The following is a 22,567-nucleotide window of genomic DNA, read 5'->3' as shown; positions in this document are numbered from 1 at the left end:
CTAAATCCATCTATGAGGCTGTCGGCGCACCGTTGGCTCCAGCATTCTCACCCTTGGGGCACTCCAAGCTGTTTCAGCTTGTCTTACACAGATTGACACGGTTACACGTACATCTGTGCCGCAGGTGGCATCCTTAACCTCTCAAATGTCTGCATTTGTTTCTTACGCGAGTCAGGTTGCCCTAGACTCTGCGAACCGTGCGGCAGTAGCCTCCGCTACTCCGTGTTTTTAAGCAGAGCCTGATCTGCTCGTTAAGTGAATGGAAGGCACATTCTGCTTCCAAAAAAGGGTGCTTAACCAGTTGCCTTTTTCTGCTGACCGACTGTTTGGTGAGCGTTTGGATGTAACCATTAAACAGTCCAGGGGTAAGGATTCATCCTTTCCTCAGCCCGGACACAACAAACCCCAACAGAGCAGGAGGCAGTCCGGGGTTTCGGTCTTTTCGAGGCTCGGCCAGGTCCCATTTTTCCTCGTCCAATGTGGACTCAAAAGGATCAGAGGAGCTCAGATTCTTGGCGGGCTCAGTCACGCCCAAAAAAGAGACAGTCTGAAAACCCGCTTCCAAGGCGGCTTCCTCATGACTTGCGGCCTCCTCTCTCCGCATCCTCGGTCGGTAGCAGGCTCTCCCGCCTTGGCGATATTTAGCTGCCATAGGTCAATGACCGTTGGGTGTGAGACATTCTGTCTCACAGGTACAGGATAGAGCTCACTTCTCGTCCTCCAACTCGATTCTTCAGAACTTCTCCACCTCCCGGCCGAGCCGCTGCTCTTCTGCAAACAGGGTGCACTCTATAGGCAGAAAGAGTGATGACCCCCGTTCCTCTTCAGGAACAAGGTCACAGTTTTTACCACAAATTATTTGCGGTGCCTATAAGAACGGGCCGTTCCGTCCCGTTCTAGATCTAAAACTGCTCAGCAAGCTCGTGGACACCAGGCGGTTCCGGATGGAATCCCTCCGCCATGTCATCGCCTCAGTGTCCCAAGGAGATTTCCTAGCATCATTAGGCATCAAGGATGCTTATCCACACGTGCCGTTTGATCCAGAGCACTAGCGTTTCTACGCTTCGTTATAGGAGACGAACACCTTCTGTTCGTAGCTCTACCTTCCGGCTAGCGACAGTCCCACTGGTCTTCGCCAAGGTCAGGGCAGCAGTAGTCACAGTCCTGCACTCTCAGGGTCACTCTGTGATCCCATATTTAGACGATCTACTTGTCAAGGCACTCTCTTAGGAAACATGCCGACACTGCCCGAACGTTGCGCTGGAGACTCTCTAGAGTTTTGGGTGGATCATCAACTTTTTAAAGTCAGATCCGACCCCGACCCTATCGCTAACATATCTAGACATGGAGTTTCATACTCTCTCAGCGATAGTGAAGCTTCCGCTAGACAAACAGCATTCACTACGGGCTGCAATCTCTTCTTTAAGAACCAGTCGCGCACATTGAGACGCCCCATGCACTTCCTACGTAAGATGGTAGCAATGGAGGCAGTTCTTTTCGCGCAGTTTCATCTGCGTCCACTACAATGTGACATTCTCCGCCAATGGGACGGGGAGTCGACCTCCCTCAACAGAGTCGGCTTCTTTCTCAGGCGGCCAAGGAATCTCTACGGTGGTGGCTTCTTCCCACCTCATGGTCAAAAAGAAGGTCCTTCCTATCCCCATCCTGGGCGATAGTTACGACAGACGCGAGTCGATCAGGGTGGGGAGCAGTTTTTTCTCCACCACAGCGCTCAGGGTACGTGGACTCAGCAACAGTCCACCCTTCAGATCAATGTTCTTGAACACAGAGCAGTGTATCTTGCCCTACAAACCTTCCAACAGCAGCTGGAAAGCAAGCAAATCCGACTTCAGTCGGACAACTCCACAGCGGTGGCATACATCAACCACCAAGGAAGAACGCGCAACCGACAAGCCTTCCAGGAAGTCCGGCAGGTTCTGATATGGGTGGAAGACACGGCATCCACCATATCCACAGTTCACATCCCAGGCGTGGAAAACTAGGAAGCTGACTTCCTAAGTCGCCGGGGTGTGGCCGAAAGAGTATGGTCTCTTCACCCGGACGGGTTTCAGGAGATCTGGCGCCGCTGACAGAGGCCGGACGTCGATCTAATGGCGTCACGGCACAACAACAATGTGCCAGCTTCATGGCACGGTTTCACAATCATCGAGCTCTGGCGGCAGACGCCTTAGTTCAGCATTGGTCGCAGTTCCAGCTACCTTATGTGCCACCTCTAGCATTGTTGCCCAGAGTGCTGCGTTAGATCAGGACCGACTGCGGCCGCGCCATCCTCGTCGCTACAGATTGGCCGAGGGTGTTGTGGTTCCCGGTTCTGTGGTGCCTCACGGTAGGCTACCCGGGGGCACTACCAGACCAATCAGACTGGCTGTCTCAAGGGCCATTCTTCCATTTGAATTCTAAGGCCCTCAACCTGATGGTGTGGCATTGAGTCCTGGAACCTAGTGTCGTCAGGGTTACCTCAGGACGTGGTTGCCACCATGAGACAGGCTAGCATACCAACGTCCGCCAAGATTGACCACAGGACGTGGAAGATATTCTTATCTCAGTGCTCGGCGCAGGGTGTTTCTCCCTGGCCGGTTGCATCGTCCATGTTTCCTTCTTTCCTGCAATCTAGGTTGGAAAAAGGGTTGTCGCTCAGTTCCCTTCAGGGACAAGTCTCAGCGCTATCTGTATTTTTTCAGAAACGACTTCCTCAGGTACGCACGTTCCTACGGGGAGTTTGTCTTCTCAGCACTCCGTACAGGCGGCCGTCAGAGCCCTGGGATCTGAACAAGGTTCTAATTGCTCTCCAGATGCCGCCTTTCGAGCCTTTGAAAGAGGTCTCCCTTCCCGCTTTCTCGGGAAGTGGCCTTCTAGTAACGGTCTCGTCTCTTGGGAGAGTTTCCGAGCTAGCAACGCTCTCATACAAATCTCCCTTCCTGGTCCTTCACCAGGACAGGGTAGTTCTGCGTCCGATTCCGGAATTTCTCCCTAAGGTGGTATCCCTCTTTCATATCAATCAGGATATCACCTCACCTTCTTTGTGCCCTCGTCCAGTCCATCAATTTCAGAAGGATTTGCATCTGTTGGTTCTGGTGAGAGCACTCAGGTTCTACTTCCCGCATGGCGCTCCTGCGCCACCCGGATGCACTCTTTATCCTTGTCGCTGGTCGGCGTAAACAGTCGCAAGCTTCTGAATCCACCCTGGCTCGGGGGATCGAGGAACCAATTCTTGAAACCTACAGTTCTTCTGGGCTTCTGGTTCTCTCAAGGCTGAAGGCCCATTCTACCAGAGCCGTGGGTGCATCCTGGGCATTACGGCACCAGGCTACGGCTCAGCAGGTGTGTCAGGCACCTACCTGATTGAGTCTGCATACTTTTACCAAGCATTTTCAGGTGCATACCTACGCTTTGGCAGACGCCAGCCTAGGTAGATAAGTCCTTCAGGCGGCGATTGCCCACCTGTAGGGAAGGGCTGTTTGACGGCCCTATCACGAGGTATTCTTTTACCCACCCAGGGACTGCTTTTGGACGTCCCAATTGTCTGGGTCTCCCAATTAGGAGCGAAAAAGAAGAAGGGAATTTTGTTTACTTACCGTAAATTCCTTTTCTTCTAGCTCCAATTGGGAGACCCAGCACCCGCCCTGTTTTCTGGGGGTTTTTTTTCGGGTACACATGTTGTTCATGTGGTATGGTTCAGTTCTCCGATGTTTCCTCGGATTGAATTGGTCTTTAAACCAGTTATTGGCTTTCCTCCTTCTTGCTTTGGCACTAAAACTGGTGAGCCAGTGATCCCACTGGGGGTGTATAGCCAGAAGGGGAGGGGCCTTACACTTTTAAGTGTAATACTTTGTGTGGCCTCCAGAGGCAATAGCTATACACCCAATTGTCTGGGTCTCCCAATTGGAGCTAGAAGAAAAGGAATTTACGGTAAGTAAACAAAATTCCCTTCTTTTCCATCTGCCCAGGAGAATCACTTCAATACACAAAAATATATCTTTGTACCGTGTTGGCCAGTACAGATAAAAAAAATTGTGTAAAAGAACTGAAGTCCTCAGTGGTGGATACCTTTTAATGGCTAACTGAAAAGATGGTAATAAATAGCAAGCTTTCCAGACTACTCAGGTCTCTGCTCTGCTAAGGAGCCTGATGAAGAGACCTGAGTAGTCTGGAAAGCTTGCTATTTATTACCATCTTTTTCAAACCATGTTACTCCTGCAGACCTGTGCTGTTAGGCCCAGTGCCCACACTACTTTTGACAGATATTTTCAGAAATCTGCAGCAAAATCTGCATGTCCATTGTGAAGCCAGCAAAGTCTATGAGAATTCAGAAGTGCTGTGCCTATTTGGTGCAGAAAAAAAGAAATCTGCACCAAATACGCAAGGAAAAAAATAAGCAACGTGGACACAGCACTTCTGAATTCTCATAGACTTTGCTGGCTTCACAATGAACATGCAGATTTCTGAAAATCTGCGTCAAAATACCCATGGGAAATTAAACCTGTGGATTTATCTTGAAAATCCGCAGGTTTAATTTCCCTTGGGCAACATAGCCTAAAGGGTAAAGGGTGCTTTACACGCTGCGACATCGCTAGCGATCTCGTTAGCGATGTGACACGAGATTGCAGATGCGATCTGCCGAGATCGCACATAGGTCGTTTTATAGCGCCGGTCACATCACTAACGATGTCGCAGTGTGTAAAGGACCCTTTAGGGTGCGACCGCACTTTGCTTTTTACCTGCTTTTTTGCTGCATGTCAATTGTTTTTGCCATTTGGGTTTTGCACTGCAAAGCTGAGTTTTTGCCCAAATTTCTGCCACAAAAAGGCTGCAGTTTGAACTGCAAAGTGCATTCAAGAAAACCAAATTCCCATAGACTTTGCTTGAAAAGCAGAACACATCCATTTTGGCATTAAACGCTGCAGTTGAAAAAGCAGCAAAAAAGCAGGTAAAAACCAAAGTGCGGTCGCACCCTTAGGCTATGTGCCCACGCTGCGGAAAATGCGTGGATTTTGCCGCGGATTTCTCGCGGAAAAGCCGCGGATTTCCCGAAAATCTGTAGCACAGGTACTTCCCAGCCATTTCTATGGCATTTTGGAAATGCTGTGCCCATGCTGCGGATTTTTCCGCAGCGGATTTCGTGCGGATTTTGATCCGGAAAAATCTGCAACATGTCAATTATTGTTGCGGATTTTCATCCGGATTTTGCCTTTAAAATTGAAAAGAAAAAAAAAAACGCAAAATCCGCATCAAATCTGCGGCAAATCCGCACCTGCGGATTTTGCGGGAAAGCTGCGGATTTTGATGCCGAAAAATCTGCAGCTACATTCTCCCGTGGACACATAGCCTTAGGGTTAGAAAAAAGGCATAGTTGGTGTCACTGGTCCATAAGGCTATGTGCACACAGTGAGTGTTTGCAGCAATTTCTGCATCTCTTGGCAGGAAAAACGCGGCTGCCAAAAGTTTTCTTTGTTGCATGTGTTTTTCAAATTTAAATCATGCTACAAAAATGCTGACAGAATTGACATCTGCAGGGTATTTTCTGCACCAAATCTGCAAGGAAAAAAACACTCAACAACATGTGCACAACACTCCAGGATTCTCATTCACTTTGCTGCCATAAGGATTTTTTTGCAGTTTTGACAAATCACTTTAAAAAATTGCATCAAAAACTGTGATAAAAACGCCCTGTGTGCACACAGCCTAATTGTCTGATCAAAATATACAACTCAGAGATGAGACTGGGAAGGGGGGAAAGCTAAAGGACAAAAAGGGAAATTGTCCCCGGCAGGAAGGGGTTACAGCAGTCCCCATACGGTGTGGTGTCGCAGCAGGCGCTGCCCGGGCTGTGCGGAGCTCCCTGCAGAGGGGGAAACTCCCGGCAGGAAGGAACAGCTACATGTCTTCACACTCCACCACCTGTCACTCACACCGCAGTCTGACGGAAGCTCTGCTGCTATTGGCCGCGGCAGGAGAGCGCTGAGCGCTCATTGGTCACAAGTAGAGGTGTGGGCGTGGCGTATGACGGACGGGAGAAGAGTCTGGCAGAAGTTTCCTCCCGGCTTCCGGTGGCCGTATCTGTGTGTGTGGAGAGAACAGGACGCGGAGCAGGGATACACCAGGTACACGGCGCCAGGGCGGGCGCGGGGTGTGGGACTACAAGGCGCAGCGCTGTGTGGAGGGGAGTGACGTGTGGCGGCGCTGCTTCTTGTTTGTGTACTTCCTCCTGGGACCAGTAAGGGGCAGAGCTGGGGGCTCCAGGACAGCTGCTGCCCAGTGACGGTGATATGGCGATGTCACGTGACAGGCACAGGTCGGGGGGTCCCTAGTTCTGTGTTACCTCCCCTCCCCCAATATAAGTGGCTCCAGTTTGTGTTTTTCGGGCTTGCACTGTGTTATGGTACCGCAATGTGCGCTCTCTATGGCGAACCTCACTGTACAGGGTTCATGGTTTTTACACTTTTTTTTTTAAATTATCGTTACCAGTGGTTACAGCCTCATTACCTCCGCGTCCCCTTCTTCTTTACCCCCCCCCCCTTCTCTTTACCCTCTGGGTCTCCCCCCCCCCCTTTCTCTTTACCCTCTGGGTCTCCCCCCCCCCCCTTTCTCTTTACCCTCTGGGTCCCCCCCCCCTTTCTCTTTACCCTCTGGGTCCCCCCCCCCCCTTTCTCTTTACCCTCTGGGTCCCCCCCCCCCTTTCTCTTTACCCTCTGGGTCCCCCCCCCCTTTCTCTTTACCCTCTGGGTCCCCCCCCCCCTTTCTCTTTACCCTCTGGGTCCCCCCCCCCCCTTTCTCTTTACCCTCTGGGTCCCCCCCCCCCCTTTCTCTTTACCCTCTGGGTCCCCTCCCCCTTTCTCTTTACCCTCTGGGTCCCCTCCCCCTTTCTCTTTACCCTCTGGGTCCCCTCCCCCTTTCTCTTTACCCTCTGGGTCCCCTCCCCCTTTCTCTTTACCCTCTGGGTCCCCCCCCCCTTTCTCTTTACCCTCTGGGTCCCCCCCCCCTTTCTCTTTACCCTCTGGGTCCCCCCCCCCTTTCTCTTTACCCTCTGGGTCCCCCCCCCCCCTTTCTCTTTACCCTCTGGGTCCCCCCCCCCTTTCTTTTTACCCTCTGGGTCCCCCCCCCCTTTCTTTTTACCCTCTGGGTCCCCCCCCCCCCCCCTTTCTCTTTACCCTCTGGGTCCCCCCCCCCCTTTCTCTTTACCCTCTGGGTCCCCCCCCCCCTTTCTCTTTACCCTCTGGGTCCCCCCCCCCCTTTCTCTTTACCCTCTGGGTCCCCCCCCCCCCTTTCTCTTTACCCTCTGGGTCCCCCCCCCCTTTCTCTTTACCCTCTGGGTCCCCCCCCCTTTCTCTTTACCCTCTGGGTCCCCCCCCCCCCTTTCTCTTTACCCTCTGGGTCCCCCCCCCCCTTTCTCTTTACCCTCTGGGTCCCCCCCCCCTTTCTCTTTACCCTCTGGGTCCCCCCCCCCTTTCTCTTTACCCTCTGGGTCCCCCCCCCCCTTTCTCTTTACCCTCTGGGTCCCCCCCCCCTTTCTCTTTACCCTCTGGGTCCCCCCCCCCCTTTCTCTTTACCCTCTGGGTCCCCCCCCCCCTTTCTCTTTACCCTCTGGGTCCCCCCCCCCCTTTCTCTTTACCCTCTGGGTCCCCCCCCCCCTTTCTCTTTACCCTCTGGGTCCCCCCCCCCTTTCTCTTTACCCTCTGGGTCCCCCCCCCCCTTTCTCTTTACCCTCTGGGTCCTCCTCCCCCTTTCTCTTTACCCTCCGGGTCCTCCGCATCTCCACCCCTCCTCTTTACCCTCCGCACTCCCCCTTTATGTAGGCATTTTTATGTGACAAAAAGGCACATCTTTGTGGCTAAAAATCATTTTTCCAATTGGGTCACGTTAAAAACTGTGCACAGTTTACCCTTTATATCCTCTTTCGCTGGCGCGCAGTGAGACAACTGAGAATCCGTCAGTGAGCTCACTAGGACTTTCTGACTGCAGCTGATTATGATCACATCAAATTTGAATGTGCAAGGAAACAACGATCCAGTAAAGCCGTACGATGCAAAAGTGTACAGAGACCCAACATTTGCATTTAGAGGGAAAAAAGTTGATATTTTCGGAGATTATTTTGCATCAGTATTTATAGCGTAAAAGTGAGAGTGAAACTTAGAGACAAAGGGAAAGTTCATTAAATGAGCCCCAGGGGAGGGGGGAAAATACCGCAGCCCCCTCATCCCGCGAGGCTGCAGCTTTCACATTTTGTCCAAATGGAAGAAACCTTGTAAATTCTTGCAAATCTGCAGGACTAATGGGGGTTCTCAATTTTGTGCACAAAACTTTTTAAAAAGGTTCGAAAAAGTTGAAACATTTTCGTGCCCTTATGGGAATTTGACTCTAACTTTCCCTTTTTGTTTTTTGGTCGCACCTTATAAATCATGTAATGCAATGCATTTATAGTCACTTGCATTCATAATCCAGTAAAGCGATTTTCCAGTTTCACAAACCCGTCCCCCGCCTTCAGTTATTTATTTATTTTTTTTTTTTTTAAAGAAAAAATATGCTGTTTACTCCCCTCCCCAGGTCTCTGCTGCTTCTGTTATCTGTAATTGTCTGCATTCACAACGCTGCCGCTAATGAGTGAGTTTAGTGCGTGTCATCAACTCGGGCAGAGCCGTGGAGCTCACTGGCTGCAGCATTGTTGATGAGCGCTGCAGACAATAACAGATATCGGAAGCAATGGTGAAAAAGTACTGGACCTGGGGAGGAGGAGGTGGTTTTTTTTTTTGTTTTTTATTTAGTAAACTTTATTTTTTAAAACAAACCGCACACAGGAGATAGAGGTTTTCTGAGACCAGACCTCTGCGGTCAATCACTTTCATGTTACTTAGGTCATAATGCAGTTGCCAGCACAACTGGGCGACTGCCATATTACATAAAGAGCAGCATAATACACAGCTAGATGGATGCGTTGCAGTTATTGCAGGGGTCTCCCGCTCCCCTTACTCTGCTGCATCCATGCCCGTACACAGGCGGTCATTCATTTGAAGAGTTTTTCTTCACTTCCATCCCATGTGTTGGTGTCTGCAGCTTTCCGGCAGCACCAAGCCGATCTCTGGGGGTCAAAGATGTCGGCTTGAGAGTTTCTGTAATGATTATTCCTATAAACCCAGGTACTTGAATCATCATAGTAGGCTGTGTGCACAGAACCTGCCCGGCCTGCTCTGCTGGGAGGGTTCAGTTGTAAGAGCAGCAGAATTATGCATGCAGCTCTGAGGTATGACAGAGGCTATAATTTCGGATCAGTACTGTCATTTATTTTTTTAGACTTCTGGTGGGTGGATCTGCACTGTAAAAGTCCAAATCCGCGTGGTTTCAAACTTACCCAAGTGCAGGACCCGGGCCTGGGATTCCGGATGTTGATCCAGATCTGGCAACTCCTGGAAAATAAAAAAAACAATACAGGAAAAATAAGAATGAACTGAGCGCTTATACTTACCAAGACTCCGTCGCGGCTGTACACTGCTCCTGCGGCTGATTATTCACTTTTGGGGCCGCTCATCCATATGCACTGCTTTCCCCCCCCCAACCAGCAGTCCTGGCGCATGTGATTGGTTGCAGTCAGATGCACCCCCAGCCTGTGTGACCGCATCTGCCTGCAACCAATCACAGCCGCTGTCTGTGGGTCTATATCGTACAGTAAACATAAAACAAGACTGAAAATGTCTTATCTCCAGGCTTTGGTAAACACTGACAAGGGGGACCCAGGTGGCAGCAGTGACATCACGGAGTTCACTAGAGGTCATACGGGGTTCTCATGGTATGACCTCTGGTGACCTGAAGCACTCTGGCTTAAAGTGCATAGCCATGTCCCGCACTTCGCCAGCTCTTTTTATACTGACAGGGCTGGCTGGGGATCGGGGGGTGCGAGGCAACCCTCCACCCCCTCCTCCTTGTTGGCACGGTCACTGTTAAAGTGCGGAGTCGTGCCCCACGTCCTGCCAGCCCTTTAACAGTGACAGTGCGCTGGTCAGGGAGTGCTGCCTCACACTTCTCGACCCCCGGCCGGCACTGTCACTGTTGAAAGGCTGGCGGGGTATACAATGGACATGGCACAGCAGTGTCTGCAATCCAAGTACATCTTGGCTCTTCAATCCCATAGATGTCAAGGTCGATTACTGGCAGAATTGATTAGCAAGGATGTCTGTAAATGTGGCACTTTAATACCAGACGCCACTGATTAGTTGCAGCAGTTACGACACTGTATTGCCGGCAGCTTCAAGCTGTACAGGGTTTATTTTTTATTATATCGCCATAGGGAGACATTGTTTTGCATAGGAGCTATAGACGCGGGGGTTTTTTTTGGTGGTGGGGGGGGGTTTGCCTGTATTGGATTAATACAGATATAGTTACTGAGACTGGGGGTTTTCCAGTTTTAGAAAAGCTCTCTTTCTTGGCGGAAGTTTCGTTAAAAAAAACAAAACAAAGTTTGCTTTACTTGCCCTCCCCAGGTCCAGTGCTGAGTTTCCACTGCTGCTCCTGGTGTCTGGCTGCAACGCTGTAAACAATAACCATCAGTGACCTGAGCCGGTCTGGGTGGTTTATAGCACCATCTCTGGTGTAGGTGCTGAACTCACTGATTGCAGGGCTAGTGATGTAATCTCAGCACTGCAGAGAATAACAGCTGCCAGGAGCAGCAGAGCTGAGACTCTGCATTGGACCCAGGGAGGGTGAGGAAAGCAACGTTTGTGCTTTTTGTTGTTCAAACAAACTGTGCTCGGGGAGAGGGGGTTTTCCAAATCAAGAAAATCCTTGCTCCTCTTTTAACCTGTGTGTACAGACACTTTCTATTTTGTGGTTTTGTGCACATATTTCCCTGTTGGATCAGGTTTTGCTGTCAGGAATTGAGCCAGCTACGGTAATTGTTTGGGGTATTTTTTCTCCTTCCTAGAAATGTCTGACCTTTTAGAAGGCTGAAAAACAGAATGATTCATGTGATTTTCTGTCATTACCATAATTATATAGGCATTAGCCCACAGTGGGTAAGGATATGGGCACTATGGCATATATTAGGGCAAAGGTTCTACTTTGCCCTAATAGGGAAGGGAAGGGATGAGAGAGGAGAATCCTGTGTAATCTGTTAAGAAATGGACCAATGATTGGCACAAATACCAGATGAAATGTCCTCTCACAGATGTTAGTTTTATTGTTAGATCCAAAATGTGCCGAGAGACATGCATCACTTAAAAAATAAATAAAAATTGTCGCTTTTAATACAAATCAAATTTAATTAATCAATTTGTAATTTTATGTCAGTGATGGTTTGTGTGTGTACTGCTGGCTGTGGAGCTGAGACTGCGCCAACACCAGGCAGGTGCCGGCTGTGCTCTACAGCTGGAATCTGCTTGTAACAGCAGCAAACCAGAGCTAGCGCCAATCACTGCTGTGAAGATGCCACTGTCAATCGCAGACCTTTTCAATGGTCTGGTTTCTGGTGTGCTGACTAGAGATGAGCGGTGTTCGAATCGAACTGTTCGCCAATCTCAAATTCGACCTGTTTTAGGCGATGTTCGAGGTAACAATAGTACAAGTCCACCTGCAAAAAAAAAAATAATAGGTGTCATAGGAAGGGAAAAAAATGCGTGGTGATAAATTGCCAGGTTATGGAAGGGTAAGGCCCTGTGCACATGGTGTGTTTTTGTTGCGTTTTCACCTCGTTTTTTGGTGCAGTTTAAGGCCCTAAACTGCATGCAGTCCTTCCTCAGCAATGTCCTATGAGATTTCAGAAAGGCTATGTGCGCACGCTGCGTTTTTTTGACGCTGCGTTTTTGGCCGCTAAAAACGCACAAAAACGCACCTGCAACGAAAAAACGCATAAAAAACGCATGCGTTTTTAACCGCGATTTGGTGCGTTTTTGGCTGCGTTTTGCTGCGTTTTTGATCTCTGCGTTTTGCTGCGTTTTTCCAATGCATTGCATGGGCGGAAAACGCAGAAAAACGCACGAAAGAATTGACATGTCCATTTTTTTTTTTTCAAGCTCAAAAACGCAGCTTAAAAAAACAGCAAAAATGAAAACTCATAGACTTTGCTGGGGAAGCAAAGTCATGCAGTTTTGAGGCCAAAAACGCGCAAAAACGCCGCGAAAAACTCACTGTGCACACATAGCCTTACAGTTACAGTTTTTTGATTGTAGAAAAAAAGAAGCAGCTTGTCACTGTGGAGACACGGGGGTCAGTGAGTGCAGCCCTGGAGTATAAGGCTATGTGCCCACGGGACTCTGTATCTGCAGATTTTTCTGCATCAAAATCCGCAGCTTTCCCCTGGAATCCGCACCTTTTCATAGGTGCGGATTTTGTGCAGATTTGACACTGATTTTGGTTCAGATTTTGCGTTTTTTTTTTTTAAATTCAATTGAATAGGCAAAATCCGCAACAATAAGGCTATGTGTCCACGCTGCGGATTTTGCGCGGATTTTGCCGCGGATTTGCCGCGGATTTACGCAGATCTGCAGCAGCGGCACTTCCAAGCCATTTCAATGGCATTTTGGAAATGCTGTGTCCATGCTGCGGATTTTTCCGCGGATTTTGATCCGGAAAAATCTGCAGCATGTCAATTATTGTTGCGGATTTTAATGCGGATTTTGGGTATAGAATGGTGAAAAAAAAAAATCCGCATCAAAATCCGCGGCAAATTCCCGGTAATCCGCGGCAAAAATAAGGTGCGGATTTGCCGCGAAAGTCGCGGATTTTCATGCAGAAACATCCGCAGGTACATTCTACCGTGGACACATAGCCTAATTGACATGTTGCAGATTTTTCCGCACGAAAATCCGCACGATTTCCGCTGCGGAAAAATCCGCAGCGTGGGCACAGCATTTCCCAAATGCCATAGAAATGGCTGGGGAGTAGCTGTGCTGCAGATTTCTGGAAAATCCGCGGCTTTTCCGCGAGAAATCCACGGCAAAATCCGCACATTTTCCGCAGCGTGGGCACATAGCCTTATACAGGATGTAACTAAGGATCTGTAATGTATGTACACAGTGACTGTAGAGACACGGGGGTCAGTGAGTGCAGCTCTGGAGTATAATACAGGATGTAACTCAGGATCTGTAATGTATGTACACACTGACTTGAGACACTGGGTTCAGTGGGTGCTCTCGTCCGCTGGCCCGGCCACCTTTAGAAAGACAGCGTGGCTCAGGGCTCATCCCAACTGAACGCACGACCTCCTTAACCATGGGCGGAACACTACTCAGACAACACAGGGTGAGGGAATCACAATATTAAGACTTTATTGGATCCCCAAACAATTAACGGCATACGGCACATAATCAGCAAAACCACCCACAGAATGTAACCGGCAACAGTTTCTCACCCTTCCGCTGGCTCACCAGGGATTAGAATGTCCGTGCCTCAGAGCTTCCAGGGCTACTTACTCCAAACCAGCAGCACCCCGCTTTCGGCGGGCACTCACCGAGAATGAAATAACGCCAGATTTAGGAAGCTGGCTGAGGTCCGCAAAGCCTATAGTCAGGTGACTGGATTGTCCCAAGCTGGATTCCTTCCTTAGGTAGTCCTTGATATCTCAGCCAAATCCTTGCATTCGATGCTGAAGTCCATGTAGTATTATAATCCTTGTTTGGTTATTTCTTGCCAATTGGATCCACAGATCCTAGATTGGTATCATGTAGCAAAAGTCTAGCCAGGCAATGGACAGCCCTCCTTCTTATTCCCCTGAGATCTCCATTCAGACCATTGGGGTATTCACGATTGGTGGATAAGACTGGGCTCTTATTGTCTAGCTTTCAAGCCGTATACAAAATATCCCTAGTAGTAAATGTCTCTAGCAGAGACAAGGGAGAGACAGCTAAGTTACATCGTATCTAGCAATACACATAGTAATACAATGGGAGGTTCGCATAATTGATTTGTCTGGGTGTCTGACCTTCACTGGCCAAGGCAATTACATGAGTCAACAAGAACTTTAACACTAGATTTCTAAGGGGTGCTTCACACACAGCGAGATCGCTACTGAGTCACGTTTTTTGTGACCTCATTAGCGATCTCGCTGTGTGTGATACTGAGCAGCGATCTGGCCCCTGCTGTGAGATCGCTGCTCGTTAAACACAGCCCTGGTTCGTTTTTTTATTGTTGCTCTCCCGCTGTTAAGCACACATCGCTGTGTGTGACAGCGAGAGAGCAACAATCCTGAATGTGCAGGGAGCAGGAGCCGGCATGTGACAGCCTGCGGTAAGCTGTAACTAAGGTAAACATCGGGTAACCAAGGTGGTTACCCGATATTTACCTTTGTTACCAGCCTCCGCAGCTCTCACGCTGCCAGTGCCGGCTCCTTTTCCCTACACACGCTAGGTTAAGCGGTGTGAGCTGGTAACTAAGGTAAACATCGGGTAACCATACCCGATGTTTACCTTAGTTACCAGTGTCCGCAGCTTCCAGACGCCGGCTCCGTGCAAGCGCAGCGTCGCTTGCACGTCGCTGCTGGCTGGGGGCTGGTCGCTGGTGAGATCTGCCTGATTGACAGCTCACCAGCGACCATGTAGCGATGCAGCAGCGATCCTGACCAGGTCAGATCGCTGGTCGGATCGCTGCTGCATCGCTAAAGTGTGAAGGTACCTTACGGGGTACTTCTCACATAGCAAGATCGCTGCTGAGTCACGGTTTTTGTGACGCAGCAGTGACCTCATTAGCGATCTCGCTGTGTGTGACACTGAGCAGCGATCTGGCCCCTGCTGTGAGATCTCTGCTCGTTACACACAGTGCTGGTTAATTTTTTTGCTCGTTGCTCTCCCGCTGTGAAGCACACATCGCTGTGTGTGACATCGAGAGAGCAACGATCTGAATGTGCAGGGAGCTGGCGTCTGGAAGCTGCGGACACTGGTAACAATGGTAAACATCGGGTAACTAAGAGAAGCGCTTAGCTTGGTTACCCGATATTTACCTTGGTTATTAGCGTCCGCTGCTCTCAGGCTGCCAGTGCTGGCTCCCTGCACACGTAGCCAGAGTACACATCAGGTAATTAAGCGAAGTGCTTTGCTTATTAACCCGATTTGTACTCTGGCTATGAGTGCAGGGAGGCAGCGCTAAGCGGTGTGCGCTGGTAACCAAGGTAAATATCGGGTAACCAAGCAAAGCATTTTGCTTAGTTACCCGATATTTACCTTAGTTACCAAGCACAGCATCGTTTCCACTCGTCGCTGTTCGCTGGTGAGATCTGCCTGATTGACAGCTCACCAGCAACCATGTAGCAACGCACCAGCGATCCTGACCAGATCATGTCATGGTCGGAATCGCTGGTATGTCGTTTAGTGAGACTGTACCCTAAAAGTCTTGTAGAAACAATGAGGGGCTTATCCCTCATTTATAAATAAACTTTCATCATGTCTGGCTGAATTTTAAGAAACTTAACCCATGCTAGGCAATGACAGAGTCCATGTCATTACAGACACTACTTTTCTGCGCTTTTTTTTTCCCTTTGTTTTGCCATTGACAATGTTAAAAAAAAAAAAGCATGGGCAAAACCACATGTTTTTTTGATGCTTTTTTTTTCGGCCAGAGGGTGCGTTTTTCGCTGGAGAACAAAACTGCAGCATGTGCACATAGCCTAAGGCTATGTGCGCACATGTGCGTATTGCATGCAGTTATGCTGCGTTCTGCACCGCACTGTAAGGCTATGTGCGCACGTTGCGTAAATACATGCAGTTACGCTGCGCTTTGTAGCGCAGCGTAACTGCATGCGTCCTGCGTCCCCTGCACAGTCTATGGAGATTGTGCAGGGGCCGTGCGCACGTGGCGTTTTAGAGCGCAGCGCTTCGGCTACTCCCGAAGCGCTGCGCAAAAAGAAGTGACATGTCACTTCTTTCCTGCGCTTTGCCGGCAGCTCCTGCTCTGTCTATGGGAGGAGCTGCAGGCAGAGCGCATGGAATCGGGTTCACTACGGACATTTCTGCAGCGATTTAAAGCGCACATGTGCTCTTCAGATCGCTGCAGAAATTTCTGCAGTGAACTGTACGCAACGTGCGCGCACAGCCTCACTGCATGCGTCCCCAGCACAATCTATGAAGATTGTGCATGAGATGTGCGCACGTGGCGTATTAGAACGCAGCGATTCGGCTGCTGCCCGAAGTGTGCGTTCTAAGAAGTGACGGGTTTGCATGCTGTCTATAGGGGGAGGCAGCATGCAGAGCGCACGAATTCTGCAGGCACCAGGCGCTTCAGAACGGAGCTTTTCAGCTGCGCTCTGAAGCGCACCTTTTAGGTGCGGTGCAGAGCGCACACGTGCGCATGTAGCCTAAGACTGGCATAAAAAATGTGTATTTGACTACTCAACGCATTGTTACAAATCTGAGTCCTATCTTTGAAGCCTTGTAGTGGGCTTGTCTGCTGTGGACCATGCAGCCATGTACAGGTCTATATGGGGCCCCGTGTCTTGTAATAACCCAGGCAGCTATCTGCAGGGAGATTCCTGACTGAGCCCATTGATTCCTTCACGCTTCTATGATGCTCCCAGTACAGAGTCCTGCTTTATAGGAAATGTTTAACATGTTTGAGCAGCAAATATTAGCATGTGCGGCTAAAAATACTAGGCTTTGAAAAGCTCTTTTCAAATATATACTAGGGTATATTCTCCCTCCGCAGGGTATAGTTGTCTGGTGAGACAGTGGAGAGCGGCACGTCACTAGCCGAGAGCTGTCTGCGCATGCACAACTCTCCATCAGTCTTTGTAAATTACACACTATGGATATGCCATTATTTCTAAAAGGGATTAACCCTATAGGCTATGTTCCCAGGAGAAGTATTAGGAGAGTTTTTGATGTTGCAGAATTTCTGCACTTATTAGGTAGCTTGCATTTTTTGGTTTGCTTTTGAGTGCGTTCTTTTTCACATGCCTTTTTGATGCTGCAGTTCTTGTCTCTTTTTTTGCTATGGCATTTTTTTTTTTTACAAAAAGCTCCTTTGCTTTTGATAGTTCCTGGTATTTGTTTTGCACAAATTCTTATTGTGTGGACTTCGTGCATGTTTTACTTGCAGATTTTCTGCATCTTATGCAGTTGTATGGGAATATTCCGTACATAAAACTCTGCGTACTTGCAAGAAAAATTATCTCATTGCGGTTTGGAAACATGCACTGCAGGTCGGTTTACCCTGCATTAAAATAAGCACATTGGGCAGGACATTTCTATACATTCCATCCAGTTTGCTGGAACAGGGAAATGCTGCATTTTATGCGCAGTGACAATGCAGAATATCAAAAACTCATTGTGGAAACTTGGTGCTTTTTTTCCATTTTACATCGGGATCCAAAAAGAAAATCCAGACGTAGAATCTTCGGACGTTACAGGAACGGTGAAGCCGGGTCAGACGAGCCGAAAACGTTCAGCAAATATTGCATATTAGGAAATGGGACGGTAGAACGAAGGTCAAGGCTGGGGACTGCTCGGCTCAATAATGTGCAGGATAAAAAGGTACAGTACAGACCAAAAGTTTGGACACACCGTCTCATCTCTAGAACAACTGTTAAGAGACGACTTTGTGCAGCAGGCCTTCATGGTAAAATAGCTGCTAGGAAACCACTGCTAAGGACAGGCAGCAAGCAGAAGAGACTTGTTTGGGCTAAAGAACACAAGGAATGGACATTAGATCAGTGGAAATCTGTGCTTTGGTCTGAGGAGTCCAAATTTGAGATCTTTGGATCCAACCACCGTGTCTTTGTAGAAAAGGTGAACGGATGGCCTCTACATGGCTGGTTCCCACCGTGAAGCATGGAGGAGGTGGTGTGATGGTGTGGGGGTGCTTTGCTGGTGACACTGTTGGGGATTTAATCAAAATTGAAGGCATACTGAACCAGCATGGCTACCACAGCATCTTGCAGCGGCATGCTATTCCATCGCCAGATGACCTGGCCTCCACAGTCACCAGACCTGGACCCAATCGAGATGGTTTGCGGTGAGCTGGACCGCAGAGTGAAGGCAAAAGGGCCAACAAGTGCTAAGCATCTGAACTCCGTTAAGACTGTTGGAAGACCATTTCCGGTGACTGCCTCTTGAAGCTCATCAAGAGAATGCCAAGAGTGTGCAAAGCAGTGATCAAAGCAAAAGGTGGCTACTTTGAAGAACCTAGAATATAAGACATATTTTCAGGTGTTTCACACTTTAAGTATTTCATTCCACATGTGGTAATTCATAGTTTTGATGCCTTCAATGTGAATCTACAATTTTCAGAGTCCTGAAAATAAAGAAAACTCTTTGAATGAGAGGGTGTGTCCAAACTTTTGGTCTGCACTGTACATCACTTTATGAAATGCTTAAAACTGCTGGTTTAATAAAAAAGACACCAAACATACACAGCCACAAAAAATAGACAAATGGTCGGTAAACCAAACATGGCCAAATGATTACATAAGTACAAAACAGTATAAGGCTATGTGCGCACGTTGCGTACAGTTCACTGCAGAAATTTCTGCAGCGATCTGAAGATCACACGTGTGCTTTAGATCGCTGCAGAAATGTCCGTAGTGAGCGCCGATTCCATGCGCTCTGCCTGCAGCTCCTGCCATAGACAGAGCAGGAGCTGCCGGCAAAGCGCAGGAAAGAAGTGACATGTCACTTCTTTTTACGCAGCGCTTCGGCAGTAGCCGAAGCGCTGCGCTCTAAAACGCCACGTGCGCACGGCCCCTGCACAATCTCCATAGACTGTGCAGGGGACGCAGGACGCATGCAGTTACGCTGCGCTACAAAGCGCAGCGTAACTGCATGTATTTACGCAACGTGCGCACATAGCCTAACAGGCAGGAACATCAATACAACATATTGGCCGTGTGTTGGTGGCGGAACCTCTCTGTACCATTTGGTTCTTTCTATTTGGTGGTTGGTTTCTTCACTTTTTTTAAACTGTTTTTGGCCTTTACTATTTTTCTTTTTCAGGCAATACCTCTTTTCTCTCTTTCCTACATTTTGCTTGTTTTATGCTTGCACTTATATACGTATTATTGGTGTTCCTGCCTGTTCTACTGTTTTGTACTGATATTTAATCACTTAGTAGCACGCTTGCCTCACCCACTTTTTTAGGCCCTGTGCGCACACTGCGTTTTTACCCGCGTTTTTGTTGCAGAAATTTCTAGAGAAAATGGTTGTAACCTTTCTGCAGACATTCCCCAGCAAAACCTATGGAAAAAAAATTAGCTGTGTGCACACTGCGTTTTTTTTTCTCAAGAAATTTTCTTTCAGTAGATTTTCTTGAGAAAAAGCATGAGCATGTCACTTCTTTTCTGCAGCTAACTGCGTTATTCACTCCATTCACTGTAATGTAATCATGAAATCCCACAGGGAATAACGCAGGCAACAAAATCTGTGCGGTTCATTGCGTTTTCCTGAGTTATTTCGCGGTTTCGGGACATAATGTTCATCGCTGCCTGCGTTTTGCAAGGAAGTGAAGTCATTATGACAGGAAGAGGAAGCGGAGCAGAGAGTAAATACACACATCACACAGACATAAAATACACAGATCACACTCACACAAAGACACAGACATATATATAATACACATAGAAATAAAACGTACATATTAAAAATAAAAAACGAAGAAATAAAGAAACGTGGCCTCCGCTGTATTTTTACTACACAGCCAAGGTAAACACACAGCGGCGGCCCGGTATTCTCAGGCTGGGGAGGGGTGAGCGCCAGTGTTAATGCCCCCCCCTCCCCTCCCGCAGCCAAGAATATCAGCCTGTTGCTGCCCCGAGAATGTCGCATCTATTATGCGACAGTCCCGGCGTGTTACCGGCTCTTCCCGATTGCCGCGTTGCGGTGGCAATCGGGATAATAATGAGTTAATGGCAGCCATGCGCTGCCACGAAGTCCTAGCTTAATCATGGCAGCGTCTATGAGACAGCTTCCATGATTAACCCGTAAGTAAAGTGAATAAACACAAACACCGAAAAATCCTTTATTTTAAATAAAATAAAAAAGCCCCCTCTTTCACCACTTTATTAACCCCCCCCAACACACAGCTCCAGTGTAATCCACACAGGTCCCACGACGCTTGCATCCAGCCGTGTCTGACACATACTCAATGTAGCCTCGTTCAGTGAATAATCCTGCAGGGGTAACTACAGGTCATTTCTCACGGCCTGTGATGTGAGCACATTACCGCTCGCGAGAACTGCATTCTGTCCTCACGGGGACTCTATCTGTTGATTGATCTGACCTCTATCTATTGATTATCTCTCTCTCTCCATCTCTCTCTCTCTCTCTCCATCATCTATATTATCTCTCTCTCCATCATCTATATTATTTATTGCTGTTAAAGCATTAAAAACGCAGGGACGAACCTGCAAAAAAACGCACCAAAACGTGGTAAAAACGCACAAGTTTTTTCGGTGCGTTATTGGTGCATTTTTTTTAACGCAGGTGCGCTAATCCTTTCTTAAGAAATTTCTTGAGAAAAATCCTTTTTCTAGTGCGCACATAGCCTTATGGAGTGTATTTATCTGGTGTCGTCTTCCTCTTGAAAGAATGTAGAGCAACTGGGAAGACAAAAGGCGCAAGAATAAGGTCTCATCTCTGACGGATAAAGTGTAAAACAGTTAAGAAACGTGCTCACCTGAAAAAGTTCTGAAAGTCACAAATGCTGATAAAACATGAAACGGCTGCGGCAGCCCCACAGTGACCTAAATGCTGAATACTGGAGAGAAGGGGTTAATCCGCGCTGCTGTAAAAATGGAGACCAAGAGGGACTGGATAGTGACTTATTGTCAACACGTTTCGGAGTAAAAACAACTCCTTCTTCAGGACTATGACAATTGATCTGAAGGAACAGTTTTTACTCCGAAACGCGTTGATGATGAATCTATCCAGGATCTGTTCCTCTTAGTCTCCATTCCTACAGTAGGGCAGATTAACCCCTTCTCTATGGTGTTTACTTTTTTTGCAGTTTTATGCATTTTTGTACTTTAAGTAATCCCAGTTGTGTCTACAGCCTGAAACCGGACTGGAGTGAGAGTTTTCTCATCTGATGGGGCGCAGAGGCTGACAATTTTCCACTGGATCTACCAGAATCTCGCACTACCAGATTTGTTACGCCTCTTCGCTTTACAACATTACAGACCCTTTCTTCAAATAGGAGATGATCTGCAGCCAGAAATTGTTCTCCCCATGACAGTAATGGGGCCGAGCCTGTACATGGTATGGTCAGACCGCTGCTGCTTGTCCTTTTATGCAGGGCTGTGGTGGGGCGGGTTCAGGAGCTAATACTCTTCTCCAACAACCACGATTAGGGATAATGCAGATCCTGGCCCATGATCAGTATTGGATGCATTGTTTTGATAACGCATTTCTAATAAGTGCAAAAAACGCATTTATTACATTTTCAGCAAAGTGTATGGGGTTTGTATGAATCGCTTGCATGCCGCGTCTTTACTCTGCGCTGACTTATTGCAGATTTCACAATTGCACCAGATGTCAGTTCCTCTTGGGGTAAATCTTCATCTTATTTGTCAAGTGAGAATGAGATTAAGAAAATCCGTAAATAAAAAAAAAACAACTAATAAATAATAATTTTATTCATTTATATAGCGCTATTAATTCCACAGCGCTTTACATACATTGGCAACACTGTCCCCATCGGGGCTCACAATCTAAATTCCCGATGTGTATGTCTTTGGAGTGTGGGAGGAAACTGGAGACCCCGGAGGAAACCCACACAAACACAGGGAGAAACATACAAACTCTTTGCAGATGGTGTCCTTGGTGGGATTTGAACCCAGGACCCCAGCGCTGCAAGACTGCAGTGCTAACCACTGAGCCTACAGCAAGACTGCAGTGCTAATCACTGAGCCTACAGCAAGACTGCAGTGCTAATCACTGAGCCTACAGCAAGACTACAGTGCTAACCACTGAGCCACAGTAAAGACATTCTATGAAGTTATCAAAGCTGTGTACATGGGTGGGTGTTCAGGAGAACGGCCCCACCGTCGTGACCTGACTGCCACGTTCCCTTTAATGCCCGCACGTGCCGCGCTGTAATACCGTATATCCCGTTACATCTGAATAATTTAGCGGATCCAGTTCTCCATGGTAAAGCGTTGTGCTCAGATACCAAGGTCCATGGAGAAAGCTGCACAGCGTGACTGCTGCTAATACAGCACTGCTACATGATTAACCCTTACATCTCCAGATTTAGAGTGAAGCGCTGTCCTAAAAAGGGTTTTACAACGAGCAAAGTTGATTTTAAGCAATAGATCTTGGAATAATAATAAAAATTTTCACAAAAAAAAGTTCCTGTCCTGAGAATAGTATATATGTGACCCTGCTATGTACTGTGTAATGGCCATGTCTGACCGTACCACATTTCCTGGGCCGAGGAGGATGCAAAAGAGTCTATAGATATTACAGCACGAGATAATAACTGATTCTTTTTGTGAGGTAAAGCATTTCCCTGCCTATTTTTAATGAAATACGTTTCATCAAAGAAAGCACAGGACCATACATGATTCTTTTTGTGAGGTAAAGAATTTCCCTGCCTATTTTTAATAATGTTTTACCTCAAAAAAGCATGGTAATATAGCTGATTC

At 48.0% G+C, this 22,567-nt stretch overlaps 1 protein-coding gene across 4 annotated transcripts in view; it reads left to right on the top strand.

Moving 5' to 3' along the window:
- The window catches only part of LOC142257722 (synaptosomal-associated protein 23-like), a 285,299-nt gene that overhangs the window by 7,992 nt on the left and 254,740 nt on the right, over window positions 1-22,567 (top strand). For 3 of the 4 annotated variants that reach the window (XR_012727647.1, XM_075329878.1, XM_075329875.1), the window contains exon 1: window positions 6,025-6,122. The exons of the other annotated variant lie outside the window; for it this stretch is intronic. The gene's annotated coding sequence lies outside the window, so the exon portion shown is untranslated. Of the gene's footprint in view, window positions 1-6,024; window positions 6,123-22,567 lie in introns of those variants that run through there. 4 annotated transcript variants of the gene reach the window in all.

Source organism: Anomaloglossus baeobatrachus, chromosome 12 (assembly GCF_048569485.1).
Source record: "Anomaloglossus baeobatrachus isolate aAnoBae1 chromosome 12, aAnoBae1.hap1, whole genome shotgun sequence".
NCBI lineage: Eukaryota > Metazoa > Chordata > Amphibia > Anura > Aromobatidae > Anomaloglossus > Anomaloglossus baeobatrachus.
This window is presented reverse-complemented; position numbering and strand designations above follow the sequence as displayed.